This window comes from Orycteropus afer, unplaced genomic scaffold (assembly GCF_000298275.1).
Source record: "Orycteropus afer afer isolate SDZICR_OR568_19922 unplaced genomic scaffold, OryAfe1.0 scaffold00023, whole genome shotgun sequence".
NCBI lineage: Eukaryota > Metazoa > Chordata > Mammalia > Tubulidentata > Orycteropodidae > Orycteropus > Orycteropus afer.
The window spans coordinates 14,166,857-14,173,613 of record NW_006921610.1 but is presented as its reverse complement, the minus strand read 5'-3'; the positions used below and the strand labels follow the sequence as shown (position 1 = coordinate 14,173,613).

General features: G+C 37.3%; 1 non-coding gene across 1 annotated transcript; it reads right to left on the bottom strand.

The window, feature by feature from the left end:
• Positions 1 to 5,442: 5,442 nt before the first annotated feature.
• Positions 5,443 to 5,505, bottom strand: LOC122152254. Its single transcript, XR_006164480.1, has one exon. It is a non-coding gene; the product is annotated as a small nucleolar RNA U54 (small nucleolar RNA).
• Positions 5,506 to 6,757: the final 1,252 nt, after the last annotated feature.

The window sequence follows — 6,757 nt, the reverse complement described above, 5'->3', positions numbered from 1 at the left end:
TATTTTCAGTTCTCAGGACACATTATATTCAATACATTTTATAATAAACCATCAGAGATGTGTTACAATGTTGAAACAGCCATGTCCTTTTTTTCCATGTCAATTGTGTTACCTTAGGCTGACACATAACTACAAGGCATGATGGATCCATATAATTAAAGTTTTAGTCATTTACCTTTCTATGTCCAATGCCAAGTCAGCTAGTGCTCACCCTAAATTCTTAGCCTTTTAATATTGCCAGATGTGGGTGTGTATGCATATGTATGTGTTTGTAAATAATAGAGAAATGCTGTTACTTTTGCTGTTTTTAAAGAATTTCACTTTAGCTTATTTATGAGTTATTAGCATTCCTTCAGCATTAACATAGATGAAAAATCATTTGGGCTCCATCCAATTTACAGTTTCACCAAATTTGGAACTATCTTTGTTTTGGTATGTAAGACAGACATCTTCAATGGATAGAAGTTATGCCCACAAATAAAACTATGGAAACTGGAAGACACTTTGCATGATCCTGTGATCAAATCTTCTGCGTTAACTAAATCAGGTAAATATGAATTCATCTATGCAAGTTAAATATGAATCCATCTATACAAGTTGATTACATAATCATCTTATACATTTTTCAGATGAATATTTAATTTACAATTTAAGTCTATGTCATTAAAGGTCAGCTTTTCTATTTCAAGAAGATAAATATAAAATAATTGCTTTATATTAAAAATTGAGTTTGCAGCAGTTCACTATAATTACATCTGTTCAATATGTTCTTTAAATGACACTTAATACTATAGCAAAATTTACACATTAATAGTTCAAACAGCACCAAATAAACATATACAATTGGAATTTATTGTATCCCACAAATTTCTGATCTTCAATCCCATACCTTAGTTTACACTTTGACATTGTTGTTGTTGTTGTTGTTGTTATGTGCCGTCGAGTCGGCCCGGACTCATAGCGACCCCTTCTTGGGTTTCCGAGGCAGTATCACTACAGAAGTAGGATTGCCCAAACTTATTTTGTTTAAATTTGCCTTAAATAGTATTAAATAATTAAATAGTATTAAATAATTAAATAGTATTTAATACTAATTAAATAGTATTAAAATAATTATTTTTTTTAACTTTACATTTGTAAATCTCTTTAAATATTTGTACCTATTTAGTTAGATAACATTTGGCTAAGGTCTCCATAAGCATTTCCTTTCGTTTCTTTTATCAATTTCTTTTTGTTTTCTTTTTCTAGTGGCAGCTGAGATTGAAAAGGATTGTAATTCTAAAGTGTTTACTGAAAAAGAAAAAAAAAATCACACAGTTTTTGCTAGAAAAAAATATCAGGTCTTCCTTCCTAACTGTTATTTGACTGTTATTTGAGAAGACTATGGTAGCATAGTGCCTAAGGCACTTGTCTGCTAACCAGAAGGCTGGCGGTTCAAACCCAACAGCCACTCCTCGGAAGGAACTCTACTTCCATAGTGATACTGCCTCAGAAACCCAAGGAGGAGTCGCTATGAGTTGGGTCAGACTTGATGGCACACAACAACAACAACAACAACATAGATCAATGGAAGGAGCTCTGGTAACGTAGTGCTTAAGGCACTTGACTATTAACCAGCAGGCTGGCAGTTCAAACCCACCAGCCACTCCTCAGAAGGAAGGTTGGGCAATCTACTTCCGTAGTGATACTGCCTCAGAAACCCAAGGAGGGGTCGCTATGAGTTGGTCCAACTTGACAACACATAACAACAACAACAACAATAGATCAATGGGATTATTACTTTTACTAAGTATATCAATTTAAATAATTAAATCCTCAGCAGATTTATACAAATAATAATTTAGGTATTCTTAGATTGATGGTTTTACAATAATGTATTTGTTCCAAGTTTCCTGTACATAAAATATTCTTTAGATCCCAAAAGCTATCCTATTATGATCTAGTAGTCTCGGGGATTCAGTAGCAGGATCATTTAGCTGTAGATGCTGCAACACAGGTAAGGGAATAGGCAGGAAGTGGCTCCCAGGCAGGAAGTGGCAGGAGCCAGGGCCCACAGCCAGAACAGGTAAGGCGAGAGCCCGCAGGTAGGAAGCAGGAGCCAGTTTGGAACAGCTAAGGGAGATGAACTTGTCTGTCAGTTTGTCATACTGTGGTGGCTTGCATGTTGCTATAAAGCTGGAGGCTGTGCCACTGGTGTTTCAAACACCAGCAGGATTGTCCACGGTAGATGGGTTTCAGTGGAGCTTCCAGAGTAAGACAGACTCAGAAGAAGGAAGAGGCCATTCACTTGTCAAAGAATTGGCCAAGGAAAACCTATGAATAGGAGTGAAACACTGTCTAATATATTACTGGAGAACGTTATGAATAACCCTGAAACAGTGCCAGAAGATGAGCCCCTCAGCTCGGTAGGCACTCAAAATATGACTGAGAAAGACCTGCCACATAAGAGGAGCACCACACTTAAGGATATGGATAAAGTAGAGCTTTTGGGACCTCCATCTGCTGATGTGGCACAACTCAAAATGAGAAGACACAGCTGTAAACATCCATTAATAATCAGAACATTGAATGTATGAAGAATGAATCCAGGAAAATTGGAAGTTTTCAAAAATGAAATGAAACACATAAAGATTGATATCCTAGAATCATTGAGCTGAAATGGACTGGTTTTGGCCATTTTTAATCAAATAACCATATGACCTACTACACCAGGAATGACTAATTGAAGAGGAATGGCACAGCATTCATCATCGCAAAGGATGTATCAAGATCTATCCTGAAATACAATGCTGTTAGTTATAGGATAATATCCATATGCCTACAAGGAAGGCCAGTTAATACCACTATTATTCAAATTTACACACCAACCACCAAAGCTGAAGATGAGAATATAGAAGATTTTACCAACTTCTGCAGTCTGAAATTGACCAAACATTTGATCAGGATGTGCTGATTATCACTGCTGATTGGAATGCAAAAGTTGAGAACAAAGAAGAAGCACTGGTAGTGGGAAAATTTGGCCTTGGTGATAAAAGTAATGCTAGAGATTACATGATAGAATTTTGCAAGATAAGCAACTTACTCACTGCAAATACATTTTTTAAAAAACACAAACAGCAGCTATATGCATGGACTTCACCAGATGGAGTACACAGGAATCAGACTGACTACACCTGTGGCAAGAGGCAATGGAGAAGGTCAACATCTTCAGCCAAAACAAGGCCAGGAGTTGACTGTGGAACAGACCATCAACTTCTCATATGCAAATTCAAATTGAAGTTGAAGACAATTAAAATACATCCACTAGAGCCAAAATATGACCTTGAATATATCCCTCCTGAATTTAGAGATCATCTAAAAAACAGATTTGATGCACTGAACACCAATGACTGAAAACCAGAAGAATTGTGTGATGATATCAAGAACAACATCCATGAAGAAAGCAAAAGGCCATTAAAAAGATAGGAAAGGAAGAAAAGACTGAAATGGATGTCAGAAGAGACTCTGAAACTTGCCCTTGAGTAGTGAGTAGCTAAAGCAAATGGAAGAAATGACAAGATAAAAGAGCTGAAGATTTCAAAGAGCAGCTCAAGAAGACAAAGTCAATTATTATAATGAAATATGCAAACACATGGAGTTGGAAAGCCAAAAGAGAAGAACACGTTCAGCATTTCTCAGGATGAAAGAACTGAGGAAAAATATTAAGCCTCAAGTTGCAACACTGAAAGATTATATGAGCAATATATTGAATGATGCAAGAAACATCAAAAGAAGATGGAAAGAACACACAGAGTCACTGTACCAAAAGAATTGGTTGATGTTCATCCATTCCAGGCAGTGGCATATGATCAATAACCAATGGTATTGAAGGGAGAAGTCATAGCTGCACTGAAGGCATTGTTAAAAAAACAAGGCTCCAGGAACTGAGGGAATACCCATTGAGGTGTTTCAATAAATGGGTGCCATGCTGTAGGCACTCACGCAGCTATGCCAAGAAATTTGGAAGATAGGTACCTGGCCAACTGACTGCAAGAGATCAATATTTGTATCCATTCCAAAGAAAGGTGATCCCACAAAATGTGGGAATTATTAAACAATATCAATATTGTATGCAAGTAAAATCTTCCAAAACCAAAACCAAATTCACTGCTGTCAAGCCAATTGCGACTCACAGTGACCCTTCCTTGGGTTTCTGAGGTGGTATATGGAAGTAGATTGCCCAACCTTCCTTCTAAGGAGTGGCTGGTAGGTTTCAACCACTACCCTTCTGGTTAACAGTCAAATGCCTTAAGCACTAGACCACCAGAGCTCCCAGATCTCACTGAAGATAATTCAAAAATAATTGCTGCAGTATATTGACAGAGAACTTCCAGAAATGCAAGCTGGATTCAGAAGAGGACATGGAATGAGGGACATAATTGCTGATGTCAGATGGACTTTGGCTCAAAGCAAAGAATACCGAAAAGATACCTACATGTGTTTTAGTGACTATGCAAAAGCATTAGATTTTGTGGATCATAATGAGTTATGGTTAACATTGAGAAGAATGGGAATTCCAGAACACATAATTGTACTCATGAGGTACCTGTACATAGACTGGGAGGCTGTTGTTTGAACAGATCAAGAGGTCACTGCATGGTTTAAAATCAAGAAAGCAGTGTCTCAGGGTTGTATCCTTTCACCATACTTATTCAATCTGTATGCTGAGCAAATAATCTGAGAAGCTGGACTTGGCATCAGGCTTGGAGGAAGATTCATGAACAACCTGAGATACTCTGATGCCACAACTTTGCTCGCTGAAAATGAGGATGACTTGAAGCACTTACTGATGAAGACTGAAGACTTCAGTCTGCAGTATGGATTATACCTCAACATAAAGAAAACACAAATCCTCACAACTGGAGCAGTAAGCAGCATCATGATAAATGGAGAAAAGATTAAAGTTATCAAAGACTACATATTAATTGGTTCTACAATCAACACCAATGGGAGGACCAGTCAAGATATCTGACGACATATAGCATTGGGCAAATCCGCTGCACAAGACCTCTATTTTTTTTTTTTTTTTTTAACCAACAGATAATCAATTTATTAAAATAAATTTAAGCATCTGCAATGGTGACTTCAACCTTCATTCCAGGCTCAGTACTGATGGAAGTGATCTGCTTAGCAATCTCAAAAGGACTGTGCAAGTCAGTGAGTCACTTGTGGAGTCTCATCTGGAAACAATCCCAGGTTTTAAAGCCCTTTCCACAGGGAGTTTTCCTGGTAGTGATTCTCAGAGTCTTGGTAGGCATCCTAACCAGTCACTTCACTTTGAGGTTCTCCTTTGTGCCTCTAATCAAGTCCGGATACACTAGAGGAAAATAAAATTTGCCTTTCAGTTCATTTAGCCCAACTGAAATAAGCTTTTTTTTAAAAAAAAAATAAATAAATAACTGATTCTGGCTCAGAATAGCTTATAAAACTATCACCATAATTCAATATCTAGGTCTTTCATTATCATGCAAAACACCTCTTCAAAGTGCTGAAGAGCAAAGATACCTCCTTGAAAACTAAGGTGTGCCTATCCCAAGGCACGGTATTTTTACTTGCCTCATATGCATGTGAAAGCTGGACAATGAATAAGGAAGACCCAAGAAGAGTCTATGCTTTCGAGTTGTGGTGTTGGCAAAAAATGCTGAAAACATGATGGACTGCTCAAAGGACTAATAAATCTGTCCAGCAAAAAAGTGCAGCTGGAATGCTCCTTGGAAGCAAGAATGGCCAGACTTCTTCTCACCTACTTTGATCATGTTGTAAGAAGGGACCATTCCCTGGAGGAGGATATCATGCTTGGTAAAGTGGAAGATCAATGACAAAGGGGAAAGCCCTCATCAAGATGGATTCACATGGTGGCTACAATGATAGGCTCAGTTATAGCAAGGATAGTGGGGCTGACACAGGACTGGACAGTATTTCATTCTGCTATACATCGGGTCGCTATGAATCGGAGACTACTCTGGGGCCCCCAGCAACAAAAAAAGCTGCAACACTTTAACACTTTCAGTCAACATAACTCTGAGTCATATGTGATAAATTAATAACTCAAGACTGTTTCATAGATCTCTTTCTCTTTTTAAAGTCAGTGAAAGATTGCTACATGCATTTATTTATCTTGCTTTATTAAACTGAATTTACAACACATTTCCTGGCCTTTCAGTTAGGGTGAGCTTTCTGGTAACAAAAGCCAACTGCAAAAGCTAACTGGTATAGTTAGCCTGTATTTCACAGATTTTCCATGGATTAATTGAGTGAGAAAAAATAAGGAAGTTAATTAATAGTTGCCATAGATAGATAAATATAGATCTAGATTATCTGTTATCTATCTTTCTATCATCTATCTATCTATCCATCTATCCATCTGTCTATCTATCTATCTACATTCGTTTACCTCACGTTAAAAACCTCATGCTGTTCCTATGGTTGGTGCCATTGAGTCATACATAGCAGCCCTATTTACCACAGAATAAAACATTGCCCAGTCCTGTGCCATCCTCTCAATTGTTGCTATGTTTGAACCCATTATTGCAGCCACAGTGTCAATCCATTTCTTTGAGGGTCTTCTTTTATTTGGTCGTGTAGTGTGGATATAAAAATTAAATTATGATCTCTATCATTTTCATTCAGAAAAGTCATTATAACAGAAAACATAGCCATAATTTCAGAATAATGAGACAAACCTTCTCACTGATAGTTGGCGAATGTATCAAGAATA